We start from the raw sequence: 20084 nt of genomic DNA on the forward strand, positions 1-20084 counted from the left end.
CCCCCTGACATATACCATCAACCACCTCTCATATTTTTGCCTCTGTACAAAAAGCAGTTTTCCTGGCCCTTCACCTCTGCAGCCCTGATAGTTACCAATGGATGATGTCACCACCCCACTCCCTTCCTTGCTGCAACACACCTGGTATACAGCAGGTCATCTTGTCTCCAGCAGCTTGTCGGGTCTTCAGTAGGCAGCAGCTCGTCGGGTCTACAGCAGGCAGCAGCTCGTCAGGTCTACAGCAGGCAGCAGCTCATCAGGATTCCAGGAACTCGTCCAGTATCCTGTCCTGATCTCCTGCAGCTCTTCCGTTAAGCGCAACGTGACCATCCAAGACCTATTATGCTGGCAGTGAACAGTACAGCATCCGGCATAATAGGGCTTGTGATAGAGTGTAAATGGAGCTTAGCGGATAGCACTGGTCTCTAATAAAATGGCGTCTGGCCACAACTACAGCTGTGAATTGAGCAGCCCACAGAGGCGTACCCAGGTCACAGCTGATGCGGCTGCAATGTTAGAGATAGGGTCGGTGTCCGACTGATGTCTCCTATGCCCAGGGACTGCCGTATTTGAGGATGGAAAGTGTCGTTCAGCAGCCATTACAGACCTGCAAGGTAAAATGGCAGCGCCCAGTGGCTGCACTAAAAGAGTAAAAAATAAACATAACAGAGTCAAGCTTAGATGAAATCATATTCTTAGATCATTTTCATTTTTACAATAAATTATCAAAAATCACGGCACCTTCCCTTTCATCTCATTTCCACCTTGATAGTGACGCTCTCTTAGGATACATGTTACTCTATGATGGCACTTTTGCACATGGCCACTAGATGGCGCTACATTTGACATTTGCCTGAATTTTTATATCTACACATGATTTACACAAATTATATTTTCTTGTGGTAACTCTATACTATTTACCATTAGAAGCTGTGTATTTCTGTAATTATCTGTATGTATACATGATTACCACTTCTGTCTCTGTAAAAACAACCCCCTTTAACCCTTTCTGACATCGGGTGTAAATGTATGCGGATGTCGGGCTCCCTCCCTTTGATGTCTGCTCCAGCGCTGAGTCCACATCTTTTCTGGCACATGCCAGCAAGCGTGCCAGAAATCCCGCCCTTCAGTGACCCCGTCACGATTGTGGGTCACTGATGGGTTAGCATGACAACCAGAGGTCTCCAGCAGAAGTCTATTTCTATGAGCGCTGCCCGCTAGCCGAAAATGCATGGACCAGGGATCATCCTGCCAAACTCCCGCTCTCCTTTTAACATGGGGAAAATGCTACTCAGGCAACACAGGCTGAAGGTAAAACAGAGTGGCAATGCTTTACTGAGCCACAAAACAGGCAGATAACACATAGAACAGTCCCAGCACAGGACCCAAGATGGGGCACATTACAGAGTCTCACCCTTCCACTGACCTGCCGGGATAATAGCAGCTGTGACTACAGATCTTCCAGAGTCACTACCGCACCTATGGCATGCACATAGAGGAGGTAATGATAAGCGTAAGAAGACGACAGTCCATACAAGACCAGTTGATCCGAGAATCACAACCTGACTTCTCCAAACGTATCTATGGTTCAGCGATGGTCAATGCAGCAGATCTGTATTCTTCCAACCGAGGCTGAAAACCCCTAGGTTGTTTCCTGTAGAATCATAGATCTGTGTCCCTCGTAATGGTGCCATGATCTAAAAAGGCTGCTGTCCTGTCTCTGGTCCTTTTGAGATGTATAGATGTCTTGGCAGAATCTCTCTGGCTGTCTCTCTCTCTGTCTCTTTATACAGAGGCATGTAACCTATTTTTAGACTTAACAAGTGTCCCTCATTCAGTATTTACATAAAGGGTAAGAATGGAGATGAGATTATTATAGCATTACTTAGTTTTTCCCTCTCTGCTTTAGAAGTCATCAAACTGGCTCCATAATGCAATGTATAATTAGCGTATCAGCAATCATCACTAGTGATCAAGGATAAGCGCACAATAAAGTCAATATTACCGGCTTACACAAACAAAAGTCTGTTTTCTTGACCAACCAGAAATCAACACTTAATTTAAAGCCAACATACAGATAACATTCTATTATTCTTCGTTTGATAAAAATAGTCATCTGGTTAATTAAGATACAATGCTGTATATCTTCACAATGCCAAAAGTAAAAAATGTTTTTAAAAATAATAAAAAAATATAAAAGTTCAAATTACCCCCATTTCGCCCCATTCAAAATAAAACAATTAAAAAAAACATGCACATATTTGGTATCAACACGTTCAGAATTTCTTGATCTATCAATATAAAAAAAAAATTAACCTGATTGCTAAACGGCGTAATGAGAAAAAAAAGTCAAAACGCCACAAAGAGGTATTCTTGGTCTTTCTACAGTTGCATTGCCGGTGGAGTTAAAACGACCTGAAAACGCCTGGTGGTGTGAGTACGAGTTATACAATTATCTAAGAAGCTGATAGTAAGAACCCTTGGGATTCACAGCCAGCAGGAAGAGTCAGAATACTGCCGCTGATTGGGTGCAGGGCTCGTGTGATGTAACAACCTCACATAAGCCCCGGGACAGTGAGTCTCGACATCACTGAAGTGGAGCCGGCATACCAGCGGAGTATGAGTGTTTTTATTTTAATGAGGCCAAACATGAGGACTGAGCTCACTGAGAAAAAAAGATATATATACCGTATTTTTGGGACTATAGGACGCACCTAGGTTTTAGAGGAGGAAATTAGGAAAAAAATTGAAGCAAAAAATGTTAATTCTGTACTTAATATCCCGTATCCTGGTATGCATGGCCCCCTCATCCCTACCCTGGTATGCATGGCCCCCTCATCCCTACCCTGGTATGCATGGCCCCCTCATCCCTACCCAGGTATGCATGGATCCCTCATCCCTATCCTGGCTGGAATTATCACTCTCATCCTATACTAGTATGCATGGCCCCATCCCTATCCTGGTATACAGGGCCCTCATCTCGTCCTGGTACGCAGGGCCCCCATCCCTATTCTGGTATGATTGGCACCCATCTCGGTTCTGGCATGCATGGCCTAATCCTTATAATTGGCCACCACCCCCATCCTGGTATGCATGGCCCCATCAGAAAACATTAAAAACAACAAAATATTACACTTACCTATCCTGCGCTCCCTCACAGCGTCTGCTCCAGTGCCAGCAACTGCTTTATGCTTGTAAGCATCACATGGCAGGGACGTCATGCAATGCTCACAAGCAGAGCACAGCTGCCAGAGTACTCACCGGGACGGTTCATTGCAGAGAGCAGTAAGTATTCATTGCTCTTCAGTAGCACGCAGTGTCAGCCAGTGGAGTATGTGTGTTTTTATTTTATTGAGGCCAAACATGAGGAATGAGCTCACTGAGAAAAAAAAAATATATATACTGTATTTTGTGGACTATAGGATGCACCTAGGTTTTAGAGGAGGAAATTAGGTAAAAAATGTAGTAAATTCTTTACTTAATATCCCCTATCCTGGTATATACGGTCCCCTCTTCCCTACCCTGGTATACATGCCCCCTCATCCCTATCCTGGCATGCATGGATCCCTCATCCCTATCCTGGTATGCATGGATCCCTCATCCCTATCCTGGCATGCATGGCCCCTTCATCCCTACCCTGGTATGCATGACCCCCTCTTCCCTATCCTGGTATGCATGGCCCCCTCATCTCTATCCTGGTATGCATTGCCCCCTCATCCCTACCCTGGTATGCATGACCCCCTCTTCCCTATCCTGGTATGCATGGCCCCCTCATCTCTACCCTGTTATGCATGGACCCCTCATCCCTACCCTGGTATGCATGGCCCCCTCATCTCTACCCTGGTATGCATGACCCCCTCTTCCCTATCCTGGTATACATGACCCCCTCATCCCTATCCTGGTATGCATGGCCCCCTCATCCCTACCCTGGTATGCATGACTCCTCATTCCCATCCTATTATGCATGCCTCCTCATCCCTATCCTGGCAGTAATTATCGCCCTCATCCCTATACTATTATGCATGGCCCCATCCCTATCCTGATATGCAGGGCCCCATCCCTATTATGGTATGATTGGCCCCCATTGTGGTCCTGGTATGTATGGCCCAATCCTTATAATTGGCCACCACCCCCATCCGGGTATGCATGGCCCCATCAGAAGACATTAAAAAAAAACCATTACACTTACCTATCCTTGCGCTCCCTCACAGCGTCTGCTCCAATGCCAGCAACTGCTTTATGCCTGTAAGCAGCACATGGCAGGGACGTCATGCGTTGTTCTCAAGCAGAGCGCAGCTGCCGGAGTACTCACCGGGACTGTGCGCACAGAGAGCAGTGAGCATTCATTGCTCTTCAGTAGCGCGCAGTGTCAGCCACCGGCTTCCTGCTGGCATGAATATTCACTGGATTCATTCATTCATCAGGAGACTATTTAATATTGAACTATATTCAAGCGGGACTAGACGAAGAAAACCCTAAAATCATGTATCATGTTAACCGAAACAGTCAGAAAACTAGCCCCATATTGGGCGACCTCAGACTATATACTGTGTAAGTTTATAAGCCCCTCCAGTGTCAGGAATAGATAGTATGTGAAAATACAGTATATACCGCTCAGGGAACACTTACCTGTCAGAGATAATTTCCATATTCATACTAAATAATGGCACAGATCTCCCAGACATTATGATTGCACATATCCCTAGTTTGTATAACGATATTGCACTCATTCCCTGAGAGACCGCAGCATGGCCATTAGTTAGAAGCTGCTAATGATCTTTGGAGCAGGTAAGTTTTCCCTGAGTGGTACATATTGGGCCGTCTGAAGACTGAGTTTAGTCTAGGACAATTTGTCTGCACTACTAATTATCAGCAGTTACATTACCAAACTAGGGCAGTCCCTATAGGAGAAAAACACAAGAATTATACTGTATTGTCACATACTATCTATTCCTGACACTGGAGGGGCTTATAAACTTACACAGTATATAGTTTCAGGGGTTTTTTGTCTAGTCTCGCTTGAATATAGGTCAATATTAAAGAGTCTCCTGATGAGTCGCCTTTGGAGAGAACGATGAAACCCTCAGAGATGAGAGGCTTGGAGAGTGAGTGTGTATACGTCACCTCACCCTATACACTGAACTGTGGGGTACATATTTTTTCTCTTAGTCACCTACTGATTAACTTTCAGGGGGTGAATTATGGGTGTAGTTTTACATTTGGAATTAATAAAGTTTAGTTTTATCCTTTTGTCAGCAAACATGAGGAATGACAAGAGACAACCCATTTAAGAAGATTCAGTTTTGGTTAAAACTATTCCAACATTATGAATATAAAAAAGTCTTCTCCCCTATGTGACGTCTCTGATGTTTATTAACAACTGATTTCCAAGTAAAATATTTCCCACATTAAGAAAATGAAAATGGCTCCTTCTTTATGTGACTGCTCTGATGTCTAACAAGAAGCGCTTTCCGGTTAAAATATTTCCCACATTCTGAACATGAAAAAGGCTTCTCCCCTGTGTGGGTTCTCTGGTGCTTAACCAAATGTGATTTCTGGTTAAAACATTTCCCACATTCTGAACATGAAAAAGGCTTCTCCCCTGTGTGAATTCTCTGGTGTGTAACAAGAAGCACTTTCCGGCTAAAACATTTCCCACATACTGAACATAAAAAAGGCTTCTCCCCTGTGTGAATTCTTTGATGTTGCTCAAGATCCCTCTTATAGTTAAAACATTTCCCACATTCTGAACATGAAAAAGGCTTCTCCCCTGTGTGAATTCTCTGGTGTGTAACAAGAAGCACTTTCCGGCTAAAACATTTCCCACATACTGAACATAAAAAAGGCTTCTCCCCTGTGTGAATTCTTTGATGTTGCTCAAGATCCCTCTTATAGTTAAAACATTTCCCACATTCTGAACATGAAAAAGGCTTTTCCCCTGTGTGGGTTCTCTGATGGTTCACAAAATATGATTTATGTGTAAAACATTTCCCACATTCTGAACAGTAAAAAGGCTTCTCCCCTGTGTGAGTTCTTTGGTGCCTAACAAAATGTGATTTCCATGTAAAACATTTCCCACATTCTGAACATGAAAAAGGCTTGTCTCCTGTGTGAGCTCTCTGATGGTTCACAAAATATGATTTATGTGTAAAACATTTCCCACATTCTGAACAGTAAAAAGGCTTCTCCCCTGTGTGAGTTCTCTGGTGCCTAACAAAATGTGATTTCCATGTAAAACATTTCCCACATTCTGAACATGAATATGACTTCTTTGCTTTAGGACCAGTTTGTTTTTTAATGCCTCTTTTGTGACTTTGATTTTCCTTAGTAGTCAGTAATGAATCAGAAGATGGGACCTGTTTCATAGGATCAGATGACAGATCTTTCCTGTGAATGGATGATGGTATATCTGGAGTAACAGCAATCACTTCAGTTGTATCTTGTAGGATCTCAAGATCATCAGATTTGAAAATTGAAGATGTCAGCTGTCCCTCTGATCTCCTGGTACAGTCATCTGCTAAGATAAAAAACAATTATTATTTTCTAATAAAATATCCTTGAGTTTTATATTTTTGAACATTTCTACTTAGCTTGCCATTTTTACAGACAGTTTATGTAAAAAACTTTAATTATTTACCAAGACAATGACAGTTCACAGTCTAATAGAAAACCTTGTTGGATGAACCAGTAGTGTGTGGTGTTCAACTGTTGGTTCATTCTGCCTCCCAAATGTCGAATAAAAAGAATCCAATCAATGTTATGTAGGCGAAAATAATACCAATTCTCATCTCACAAAAAACAAGTCCCCACTCAGGTCCATCATCTGTCAATGGAGAAACAGAGGTTCCCGCACTATTAGTGGCTCAAAGGCTGTTGAAAACCAACAAGGTTTCTATAACCCAATCCGGCAAAATCCGCTCTCACTTCGGAGTCTTGCAGTGTGCGCAAACAACATTTAGGATCCCTGTATTTAGCAATATTATAGTGAGAAGAATCCACTTAATTTGCGGTGTCTCCTGAAGCACAATCTGGGCACTATGTGCTGGGTAATAAAATGGCAAATGTGTAATTTTCACTCTCCAACATCCACTAAGTGTTAATTTCCGGGAAGTGGCTGTGGAGTCAAAATATTCACTCCTCCTACACACGTGGTCTAAATTGCTGGTACCCCTCATTTAGTTACAGAAAAACCCACAATGGTCACAGAAATAACTTGAATCTTACAAAAGTAATAATAAATCAAAAATCTATGAAAATGAACAAATGAAAGTCAGACATTGCTTTCCAGCCATGCTTCCACAGAATGAAAAAAATTAAACTCATGAAATAGGCCTGGACAGAAATGATGGTACCCTTAACTTAACCGCTTCATGACTGCCAACGGTAGATAAACGTCAGCACTAGCAGGGCTTTGTGCAGAGCCGACATTTGCCTATGGTCGGAGGTTTCATAGAATCATAGAATCGTAGAGTTGGAAGTGACCTCCTGGGCCATCTGGTCCAACCCCCTGCTCAAAGCAGGATTCGCTAAATCATTCCAGACAGATGTCTGTCCAACCTCTGTTTAAAGACTTCTATTGAAGGAGAACTCATAGAATCATAGAATCATAGAATCGTAGAGTTGGAAGGGACCTCCTGGGCCATCTGGTCCAACCCCCTGCTCAAAGCAGGATTCGCTAAATCATCCCAGTCAGATGTCTGTCCAGCCTCTGTTTGAAGACTTCCATTGAAGGAGAACTCACAACTTCTCGTGGCAGCCTGTTCCACTCATTGATCACTCTAACTGTCAAAAAGTTTTTTCTAATATCTAATCTGTGTCTCCTCCCATTCAGTTTCATCCCATTGCTTCTAGTCTTTCCTTGTGCAAATGAGAATAAAGTTGATCCTTCTACAATGTGACAGCCCTTTAGATATTTGTAGACAGCTATTAAGTCTCCTCTCAGTCTTCTCTTTTGCAAACTAAACATTCCCAAATCCTGCAACCTTTCCTCATAAGACAGGGTTTGCAGACCGGTCACCATTCTGGTCGCTCTTTTCTGAACTTGCTCCAGTTTGTTGATGTCTTTTTTAAAATGTGGTGCCCAAAACTGGACACAATATTCCAGATGAGGTCTGACCAAAGAGGAGTAGAGGGAAATAATGACTTCACGTGATCTAGACTGTATGCTTCTGTTAATACATCCTAGAATTGCATTTGCCTTTTTTGCTGCTGCATCACACTGTTGACTCATATTCAGTCTGTGATCTATTAGTATACCCAAGTCTTTTTCACATGTGCTGTCACTTAGCCCTATTCCTGCCATTCTATATATGCTTTTTTCATTTTTATTGCCCAGATGTAGTACTTTGCATTTCTCCCTGTTAAAAACCATTCTGTTAGTTGCTGCCCACTTCTCCAGTTTATTTAAATCTTTTTGAATCCTCTCTCTCTCTTCTCTAGTATTAGCTATCCCTCCTAGCTTTGTGTCATCAGCAAATTTAATCAGTTTACCCTCAATTCCTTCATCTAAATCGTTGATAAAGATGTTGAACAATACAGGGCCCAGGACAGAGCCCTGTGGTACCCCACTTGAGACATTCTTCCAACTGGATGTGCAGCCATTTACGACCACTCTTTGGGTCCGATCACTAAGCCAGTTATGAATCCACCTAACAGTTGCCTTGTCCATTCCATACTTAGTCATTTTTTCAATAAGGATTGTATGAGAGACTTTGTCAAATGCTTTGCTGAAGTCAAGATATACTATATCTACAGCATTTCCTTGATCCACCCAATCAGTGATACCATCATAGAAGGAAATTAAGTTAGTCTGACATGACTTATTAGTTACAAACCCATGCTGACTCTGTTTAATCACTTCATTCTTATCCAGGTATTGACATACATGTTGTTTAATAATTTGTTCAAAGATCTTTCCTGGTATAGAAGTCAGACTCACCGGCCTATAGTTGCCTGGGTTCACCTTCTTCCCCTTTTTGAAGATAGGAACAACATTTGCTCTTCTCCAGTCTTCTGGCACTTCTCCTGTTCTCCAAGAATTTTCAAAGATTATGGAGAGGGGTTCAAAAATTTCTTCTGCTATCTCCTTCAGTACTCTGGGGTGTAATTCATCTGGACCTGGAGACTTGAATTCATTTAGGTTAGCTAAGTGTTTCCTCACTATCTTTCTGTTTATAGATATCCTGGATTCTTCTATTCCCTTAATAGGACAGTGAATAACAGTTGGTGTTACATTTCCTTTCTGAGAGAAAACAGATGCAAAATAGGAATTTAAAAGTTCAGCCTTCTCAACATCCTGTCTTACCATTTCATCATTTTCATCCTGTAAAAATCCTATAGCATCTTTGACTTTTCTTTTACTTTTGACATATCCCTAAAATCCTTTATTATTGCTTTTGACATCTCTTGCAAGCCTCAATTCATTGTCAGCTTTAAATAATCTGATTTGTGCCCTGCAGGTTCTGCAGACAGCATTATATTCTTCTTTAGATATGCCTCCCTCTTTCCATTTTATAAACATTTTTTTCTTCCTTTTTAGCATGTGCTTAAGTTCTGTGTTCATCCATCCTGGTTTCCTTAAATGCTTCCTATTTTTCCCTCTTTTCGGAATTGTTAACAACTGTGCTTTGAGAATTTCATTTTTCAAGATTTCCCATCCTTCCTGGACATTTTTGTCTTTAAGGATATCCAGCCATTGGATCCCTCCAATTCTCTTTCTGAATCCCTTAAAATCTGCCTTTCTGAAATCTAACCTTGACGTCTGAGTCTTCACAGGTCTTCCTCCTCTAGTTATCCAAAATTCTAAAATAGCATGGTCGCTACCTCCTAGGGTTCCAGCCACTTTTACCTCCTCAACCATTTCCTCCCTGTTTATAAGGATTAGATCCACCACCTCTCGTGGCAGCTTGTTCCACTCATTGATCACTCTGTCAAAAAGTTTTTTCTAATATCTAATCTGTGTCTCCTCCCATTCAGTTTCATCCCATTGCTTTTAGTCTTTCCTTGTGCAAATGAGAATAAAGTTGATCCTTCTACAATGTGACAGCCCTTGAGATATTTGTAGAGTTATTAAGTCTCCTCTCAGTCTTCTCTTTTGCAAGCTAAACATTCCCAAATCCTGCAACCTTTCCTCATAAGACAGGGTTTGCAGACCGGTCACCATTCTGGTCGCTCTTTTCTGAACTTGCTCCAGTTTGTTGATGTCTTTTTTAAAATGTGGTGCCCAAAACTGGACACAATATTCCAGATGAGGTCTGACCAAAGAGGAGTAGAGGGAAATAATGACTTCACGTGATCTAGACTGTATGCTTCTGTTAATACATCCTAGAATTGCATTTGCCTTTTTTTCTGCTGCATCACACTGTTGACTCATATTCAGTCTGTGATCTATTAGTATACCCAAGACTTTTTCACATGAGCTGTTGCTTAGCCCTATTCCTCCCATTCTGTATATGCTTTTTTTATTTTTATTGCCCAGATGTAGTACTTTGCATTTTTCCCTGTTAAAAACCATTCTGTTAGTTGCTGCCCACTGCTCCAATTTATTTATATTTTTTTGAATCCTCTCTCTCTCTTCTCTAGTATTAGCTATCCCTCCTAGCTTTGTGTCATCAGCAAATTTAATCAGTTTACCCTCAATTCCTTCATCTAAATAGTTGATAAAGATGTTGAACAATACAGGGCCCAGGACAGAGCCCTGTGGTACCCCACTTGAGACATTCTTCCAACTGGATGTGCAGTCATTTAGGACCACTCTTTGGGTCCGATCACTAAGCCAGTTATGAATCCACCTAACAGTTGCCTATCGTGCTGATCGGGAACCCCACGCACCTTATAGCCAGGGCTGGCATTAGGGGCAGGCAGACCAGGCATCTGCCTAGGGCCCCCGTTCCCCCAGGGGCCCCCAGCTAGCAGCACATCACACAGATGCAATGGGGCCTGTGAGGCAGGGGAGCCCGCCAGCTGCCAGCACTGACCCCCCTCCACCACCACACTGAACTATACCGGCATCTGTTGGTACAGTTCTAAGCAATGCTGGAGGAGAGAGTGTTAGCTGATGCTCCCTCTCCCATCATTCCCCGCTCTGCCTCTGACACTGCGGGTGCGCGATGATGTCATCACGCACTCACTGTGTGCCAGGCAGTGCATCGGCAGCTGCTGAGACAAGAGCCAGGAGCAGCGCAGGCATGAGAGGTGAGGATAGTGTTTTTTTTACTATAACAGTGACTACTGGACTTTGGGGCCATTCTCAGGGGGGGAAGATGTGGGCTGTGCTATATACTATGCGGGCTGTGTTACATACTGTGCGTGCTGTGTTACATACTATGCGGGCTGTGCTATATACTATGCTGGCTGTGCTATATACTATGGGGGCTTTGCTATATACTATGCAGGCTGTTCTATATATTATGAGGGCTGTGCTATATGGGCAGTGCTATATACTATGCGGGCTGTGCTATATACTATGCGGGCTGTGCTATATACTATGAGGCCTATGCTATACACTATGTGGGCTGGGTTATATATGTGGGCTGGGTTATATATGTGGGCTGGGTTATATATTATTGGGGGTATATTATATTCTATGGGGGGAGGCTGTGTTATATACTATGGGCGGTATATTTTAATCTATGGGGAAGCTGTGTTATATACTATGGGGGGCTACATTATATACTATATGGAGGAGGGCTGTTTTATATTCTATGGGGGGCTACATTATATTCTATTGGGGTTGTATTAGATTTTATGAGGGAGGATGGCATCATACTCTTTGAAGGACCTACATTATATTCTATGGGGAGGTGGGCTGCATTATATTCTATTTGGGGCTACATTATATTCTATGGGGTGCTGTATTATATTTATATTCTATGAGGGGTGATTGCATTTTTTTTCTATGGGGGGTTACATTATACTCTGTGGGGTGGCTGCATTATGCTCTATGGGGTAGCTGCATTATACTATATGTGGGCTGCATTACACTGTATCAAGGACTATGGGGAATACATTATGCTATATGAAGAACTATGGGGTGCATTATACTATGGAAGTGAATTGTACTACATAGATGACTATGGTGGTGTATTATACTATATGGGGCACTATGAGGACTGAGGAGGACTGAGCAGTGTATTATACTATATGGAGGACTATGAGGAGTGTATTATACTATATGGAGGACTATGAGGAGTGTATTATACTATATGGAGGACTATGGGGAGTGTATTATACTATATGGAGGACTATGGGGAGTGTATTATACTATATGGAGGACTATGGGGAGTGTATTATACTATATGGAGGACTATGGGGAGTGTATTATACTATATGGAGGACTATGGGGAGTGTATTATACTATATGGAGGACTGTGAGGAGTGTATTATACTATATGGAGGACTATGAGGAGTGTATTATACTATATGGAGGACTATGGGGAGTGTATTATACTATATGGAGGACTATGGGGAGTGTATTATACTATATGGAGGACTATGGGGAGTGTATTATACTATATGGAGGACTATGGGGTGTGCATTTTACAATATGGAAGACTGTGGTGCACATTATAATATATGGCGGACTATGGGGTGTATTATACTAAACAAGCAAAATGCTGCATATTCATCGAGTGATTGGATTGTTTAAGCCGGAACAAAAACCATTGTTCTCAGCAGCAAATCGCCGGTGTAAACTGTAGATGTGCGGCTTGATGCCATACATGATACTGTCTGGGGACAGATTGATCTAATAGTGATTGTTCTGTCCCCATCATTCTTTCTCAGATGGTGGAAAGAGGCTGGGAAACAAGTGTGGAACGATTTCTATATTGACGATCACACTCATTTAGCGTCCTGAACTCAGCGAATGTAACTACAACCAAAATGCTTCTCTGTGATGTGCCATCTGTCAGCATTTGGGCCCCATTTTACACTTTGCCTAGGGCCCCACTTTGCCTAAAACTGGCCCTGCTTATAAAGAGGGGATTCTGGCGCACAACGCTTCCTGTGACCCCTGACCTCATCGAGACCTGATTGGTTCAGGTCCTGATGATGTCAGCGTCACACCAGCCAATGAGACAAATCATTGGAGAGTTTGTTGTAGCAGTGAACTTTCCCGGGTGATCTACCCCATAAAAACCGCTGCTTCTCCTCAGATCTCCTGTCAGTGAGAGATTAGAGGAGAAACAGTGTCACAAGTGCTGCTGGGAACAGCTGTGTCAGTCAGCGATTGTGCTATAAAGTAACAATACAGATAAGGCAGGTTAGGGTTAGTGCTATAGTTAGGGTCAGTGTTGGGGCTAAAGAATTAGGCTTTTCTCAATTGCTTCCCCAATAATTTGGTCACGTCAATCACGTCGTAGTTTTCTATTTCCGGTAAAAAAATAAAAATGAATAAAATGGCCCGTCAGTATTATAGTGCAGAGGAGGCTCAGGCTGGTTTCACACTTGCATTTTTTTGCGTTGCTTTTTAGCCCAAAAAAAAACGCATGCGTTTTTTCCCCTATACTTTAACATGGGTGTGCATACATATGCGCACGCGTTTTTTTGCAGTGTGCGCTCGGGCGCACAAAATGCATCCTGTTATATTTTTTTGTGCGTCCGACTTGCCCCCAAAAAACGCATACGCACGCAATGTGCTTTTTTACAGCAAAACATCTATTAAAGTCTATGGGTGCGTATACGTGCTCATTGCAATGCGCACCTATGCGCAAAAAAACTCATGCGTTTTTTTTCTATAAAATGCACCAAAACCTGCAAAAAACGCACTCAAACTCATGATGCATTTTTTCATGCGTTTGTGTGCGCAAAAAACGCGCAGCAAAAAAACGCAAGTGTGAAAGTAGCCTTATGCACTTTTATGTTCTGACAGCGAAGAAAGTGCAGGGTCAGATGGAGATGTGGATTTCGAGGGCTTTAGTATTTTTATCCTGAGCTCGATCCCCACAGATGCCACAAGGGCCACTGCAGACCAACAGGGATCCACTACTCCAAAACCTGTGTCTGTCATTGACTACCACAAATATATGGGGGTGTGGACCTTGCAGATCAGGTTCTACAGCCATACCAGGTATCAAGAAAATCATATATCTGGTATAACAAGTTAGTCATGTATTTGTTTCAGGTGGCCACATATAATTCTTTTGTATTATACAAAAAAGCCGGAAATGCAGATACTTTCCTTCATTATCAGGAAGAGGTCATGTAAATCTTGTTTTTGATAATTTTGTCCCCGCCAATCCTGTAGAATCTGAAGATATGAGAAGACTCACTGAGCGACATTTTATTGCACTCATCCCAGTAACTGAAACAAGAAAGAACCCCCAGAGAAGATGTCGTGTATGTTCCTAGAGAGGACTGAGGCATGATACCCGCTATTATTACCCACAATGCCCATCACTGCCAGCCTTATGTCTCCATGACGGCTTTACAATCTTCCACACAGAACCACGTTTTTGAACTGTTTTGACATTCAAGCATTTGGATTATTTAGTGACAGACACATTTGAGTAGAGCTGACTTAACAATTTCCGGGGGTAGGTGGGGGGAGGTCTCCAGAGACACAAGCTGGGCACAATATATTGGGCACTACAATGACATTTTTGCAATTTTTGCTCTGAAATTTCCACTACGAGTTTCTGGAAATCATCCATGTAGTGAAAGTGGTCACTATAATAATAATCTTTATTTTTATATAGTGCTAACATATTCCGCACATACAGTTTGCACACATTATCATCACTGTCCCCGATGGGGCTCACAATCTAAATTCCCTATCAGTATGTCTTTAGAATGTGGGAGGAAACCGGAGACCAGGAGGAAACCCACGCAAACACGGGGAGAACATACAAACTCCTTGCAGATGTTGTCCTTGGTGAGCCACCGTGCCACCCCCTGTCCATAGATGAATTCCCAGAGGGGTGTCATTTCCAAAACGGGGTCACTTTAGGGGGGATTCTGTTGTTCTGGCACTTAGCGGCTCTCCAAAGTACCATAACAGCAGAATCCCCCCTGAAGTGACCCCATTTGGGAAATGACCCCCCTCTGTGAATTCATCTATGGGTGTAGTGACCCTTTACCTATCTACCTATTTTCCAATGTAAAATCTGGGGTAAAACAACATTTTAGTGGTAAAAATGTAATTATTTCTTCTTCACTGCCCAATGGTATAATTTTCTATGGAACAGCTGTGGGGTCAGTATGCTCACTGCACCACGAGAAGAATTCATTCCGGGAAGTATTTGGTAAAATGCAGTCACTTTTGGGGCTTATGCTGTTCTGGCACCTCAAGGGCTCTGACAATGTGACATGTCACCCACAAACACTTCCAGCAAAATCTGCCTCCAATATTGCTCTCATTCCCTTCGGAGCTCTGCCATGCACCCAAACAGTGGTTTACCCCCACATATGTGGTGTCAGCATACTCAGGCTGAATTTCACAACAACTTTTGGGATCCAATTTCTCCTGATACACTTTGAAAAAAAAATGGAGGGCAAAAAGATCATTTTTTGTGGAAAAAATATGATTTTTTATTTTCATGGCTCTACGTAATTAACTTCTGTGAAGAACTTGGTTGTTCAAAGTGCCCACCACACATTTCCTTGGGGGGGGTTAGATTTCAAAATGGGGTCACTTGTTGGGGGATTTCCACTGTTTAGACTCGTGGCTATTTTGAGATTTAGAAAAAAATGAAATCCAGCAAAATGTCACCGGCGATGGCGGCTCCTGCACAGTAGCATCTATAAGTAAGAGATAGAGGCTACTGCACAGGGGCCGCTGGTGTCATTTTGCTGAATGTGATTTTTTTTCTAAGCCTCACAATAGCCACAATATTATAGGCATTATCAACAATAATATCAATGCTATTATATGCATTATGTAATAATGGGGGCAGGTCAGTGAGGGATCAGCGACCAGTCATAGGCCGATACAGAGGAATATGTAATCAGAGCACCACATAAAGCCCCGCCCACAGCCCCACCCACAGTCCCGCCCCAGAGCATGAGAATCTCATTAACTGAAAACTACAAATACAGATTACACAACAGTAAACCAGAGTTGCCCTCATTTATGGTGGACCATTGGAGCTACTATGGATCCTGAGCAGAAGATTAGAGATAATAATATTGCTCCCCATTTCAGGAGAGATTGTGCAGTAATCTGAATTCCTTAGGATCAGAAACAATGTAATTCATGACATGGAGGGAATCCATGACACCAGGGCTGGAGCCAACACATCTCCTGCAGGCGGGAATAAATGGATATTACAGCCCTCAGCCACGCACAGCTTAGAGATCTATCATGGCACAGGTGGAATGTTTGTCCTGGAGATTATCACAATCCTCCTTGAAGTTAGTTGGTTTTAATACAAATTGAAAAGTCAGGATAAAGGGAAACTCTGCTGTTATTGGACAGAAATGGTGTCTTTCCCTCATCCTTCAAACATGCCTCAATCACACCCATCCTCAAAAAGCCCCCCCTTGACCCATCCTCTGTGTCTAACTATCGCCCAACATCTCTCCTCCCTTACGCCTCAAAACTACTGGAACAGCATGTATATCTTGAACTGTCTTCCCACCTCTCCTCCTTTTCCCTCTTTGACCGGTTACAATCTGGCTTCCGACCGCATCACTCAACTGAAACTGCCCTAACTAAAGTCACTTACGACTTACTAACTGCCAAGAGCAAGCGACACTACTCTGTCCTCTGCCTTCGACACCATGGACCAGTCCCTTCTGCTACAGATTCTCTCATTTCTTGGCATCACAGACTTGGCCCTATCCTGGATCATGTGGCATTTTGGTGCGCGCGGCGCACCCTTAAAAGGACGCATGCGCCAGCAAACGCATACCTGCGCACGGCCTGCGTACCCAATGCTAAAGATAGGGTACGCAGGTCACATGCAGCGTCTTGCGCCCATAGGTGGAGCGGCTGGGAGGAGGTACTGCCTGGGTTGGAGCTTAGCGGCGGCCGTGCGCAGACCGACGCAGGTCAGTGAAACGCTAGTGTGAAACTAGCCTAAGTCAGTTCTATACCAAGATGGCGTCCGTGTCTTCAGGCAACACCCTGGAAGGAATCCTTGGAATGCAGAAGCTGAGATACTGGATACCATATATGGAAGTGAAGCTGAAATGGACCTATCATAGACTGACACTGGCTACTCAGAAGATTGTGTGACACCCATTTCCTGTTTCTTTGTCTTGAGAATAAACTTCAGTTGTGTGCAAGCCTTTGCTGAGAAAAGAGTAGACATCTAACTCTGTGTTCGCTGTGACTCTTGAAGCGCGCACTCGGCCTATATTGGGTCAGGTACAAACAATCATATAGATCTTGCTTTAAGGGATCACCCTCACACTAATCCCAGGGGGTAGGTGGATCCTCCAGGTTGTAAGTTCTATAGAAAAGGGCTTTCAATGCCCAAAGTCATTTGAACAGTTTTGGGTGGAGGAGAATGTTGTGATCTAGAGGCAAAATGGTGATCATGGTAATACGGCCGGACTACACCACCGATAAAGCAGCCACAGCCGGTGACTGAGAGGAATCTGTGACTTCTCTGCATTCAGTGGTTACTACTCACCTGGGTAGTCATATGTGGGAATCTCCTCTTTACACCACTCATCATCTCTCACATATGTCTCTGTAGTATTAATATGGGTCAGATCTTCACCCTGAAACAAATATTGTAAAAGTCACAGACAGATGGAGAAGTCCCATCTATGATCAGCTCTAATCCTGCCATCTCCACCGCTCTCATTACACAAGTATAAAACATATAATACTGGTGGATAAAACAAGACTGAGCACAAGACCTTCACAGCCGTCTACACATCATAGGGGAGATCTCCTGACACCTTCTCTCCATCTACCTGAAGATCCTGGGGAGCACTGGGATCTTCTTGGTTACAGTCCTGTAGAAGAAGAGGATGGGGACATCTCTCTGGTGTTGTCCTCTTACTGGATAGATCTGGAGGAAACACATACAGGGACTGAATTCATTCTCTACATACAGATAATTATAGGCCGTGTGTATTTAGTCCTGTCTATTACCTGGTGATGTGAGGGGCTGGGGAACCTCCATTATGACGTTCTTGTACAGCTCTCTGTGTCCTTCTACATACTCCCACTCCTCCATGGAGAAATAGACAGCGACATCCTGACACCTTATAGGAACCTGACACATACAATGATACCGTCATCCCCCCGATCCCTTCATAGCGTTACTGTATAATGTCCCAGCATTCCCAGCAGTGTCACCTCTCCAGTCAGCAGCTCAATCATCTTGTAGATGAGTTCTAGGATCTTCTGGTCATTGATGTCCTCATGGGTCAGGGGGTGAGGTGGAGGCCCCGTGATTGGGCTCAGGGGTCTTCCCCATCCCTCAGACACAGGGTCCTGACAGCGATCACTAGAGGTCTTCTTCACCACTGTGTAATCCTGGTTATGGAGCGACACATTAATAAATCTCACTACAGACATTTCCAGAGTCCTCACCTCTCCAGTTCTGTCCATCTGTTATTCCCATAGATAAGAATGATGTAATGTGACGTCATCAGAATCTCTCACCTCTCCAGTGAGACGGAAGAGGATCTCTAGGGTGAGGTGTAACATCCTCTCCGCCATCTTGTCTCTGTCCATATCCATCCTTGATGGGTAAATCAGGAAATTTCTCTTCTGTAGAAGATCTTCACTGAGAGGATCCGATATTGTAGAGACCTGAATGAGAAGAAGATGATCCGATGTAACATCATAAGAATCCGGTGTAATAATACAATTACTGGAGATAATAAGGGAAACATAGGAGGAGATTTATTATTCTACAGGGTTTAGTTTTCTTTCCTGATATCTACTAATAAAACCTATATATTTAGGCCACAGACAACAAGCAGTTTCCTCCTCGGAGACGGCAGCTGAACACGTTCCTCATAGACTCATCTTCCATAACGCTAATTCTCGTCTCATTACCGACACTGGAATCGGCATTAGCAATACTGCAGGAGAGATTCATTACACGCGACATGAGAAATAACTCCTTCATGATGAGGACGACATCTTCATCTTCTACTACGGCTCTAGAGACAGATGTGGCCAGAGTCGGTCACTGCCTCCATCCCCACCGGCCGTCTATATGAAGGTTTCCCGTCTTCCCCGCACTGGAATCTTCCATCTATATGTAATATATGGGTACAACCCCAAGAACACAGTGGGGGAAACATCATACTTTGGGGGGGCTTTTCTGTAAAGGGGACAGGACAACTGCAACGTATTGAAGAAAGGATGGATGGGGTCATGTACCGGGAGATTTTGGCCAACAACCTCCTTCTCTCAGTAACAGCATTGAAGATGGGTGGAGGCTGGGTCTTCGAACAGAACAACGACCCGAAACACAGAGACAGGGAAACTAAGGAAAGAATAACACAGGGGGCGAAAGGGTTAATAGGACTCACAGGAGGAACCAGCCCAGAAAGCAGAAGGTCCAGGAGTGTCCGCCACATATATGACTGCTCTGTGCACACAGGACCTGTGATGAGGTCACAAGAGGGGAGGAGTCAGGGGGTCACATGATCAGGGGCCTCAGTGTGTGCAGGACTCTGCTGTGCTGGTTGTCATGGTGCCGGATGAGGGGAAGTTTCTGTGTGGGGTCAGGAGGGGTTTACAGGGTGTATGGAGAGGAGCCGCGTGTGTACGAGGTGTACGGAGCGGAGCTGTGTGTGTACGAGGTGTACGGAGCGGAGCCGCGTGTGTATGAGGTGTACGGAGCGGAGCCGCGTGTGTACGAGGTGTACGGAGCGGAGCCGTGTGTGTACGAGGTGTACGGAGCGGAGCCGCGTGTGTACGAGGTGTACGGAGCGGAGCCGCGTGTGTACGAGGTGTACGGAGCAGAGCCGCGCGTGTACGAGGTGTACGGAGCGGAGCCGCGTGTGTACGAGGTGTACGGAGCGGAGTCGCGTGTGTACGAGGTGTACGGAGCGGAGCCGCGTGTGTACGAGGTGTACGGAGCGGAGCCGCGTGTGTACGAGGTGTACGGAGCGGAGCCGCGTGTGTACGAGGTGTACGGAGCGGAGCCGCGTGTGTACGAGGTGTACAG

The 20084-nt window shown here is 43.8% G+C and overlaps 1 pseudogene; it reads right to left on the minus strand.

Annotated features, from left to right (window-relative positions):
• Window positions 1–5286: 5286 nt before the first annotated feature.
• LOC141056815 (uncharacterized) overlaps window positions 5287–20084 on the minus strand; it is a 79225-nt pseudogene continuing 64427 nt past the window's right edge.

The sequence above is a fragment of the Dendrobates tinctorius genome, unplaced genomic scaffold (genome assembly GCF_039654945.1).
Source record: "Dendrobates tinctorius isolate UK_male_01 unplaced genomic scaffold, ASM3965494v1 ptg000200l, whole genome shotgun sequence".
In the NCBI taxonomy this organism is placed as follows: domain Eukaryota; kingdom Metazoa; phylum Chordata; class Amphibia; order Anura; family Dendrobatidae; genus Dendrobates; species Dendrobates tinctorius.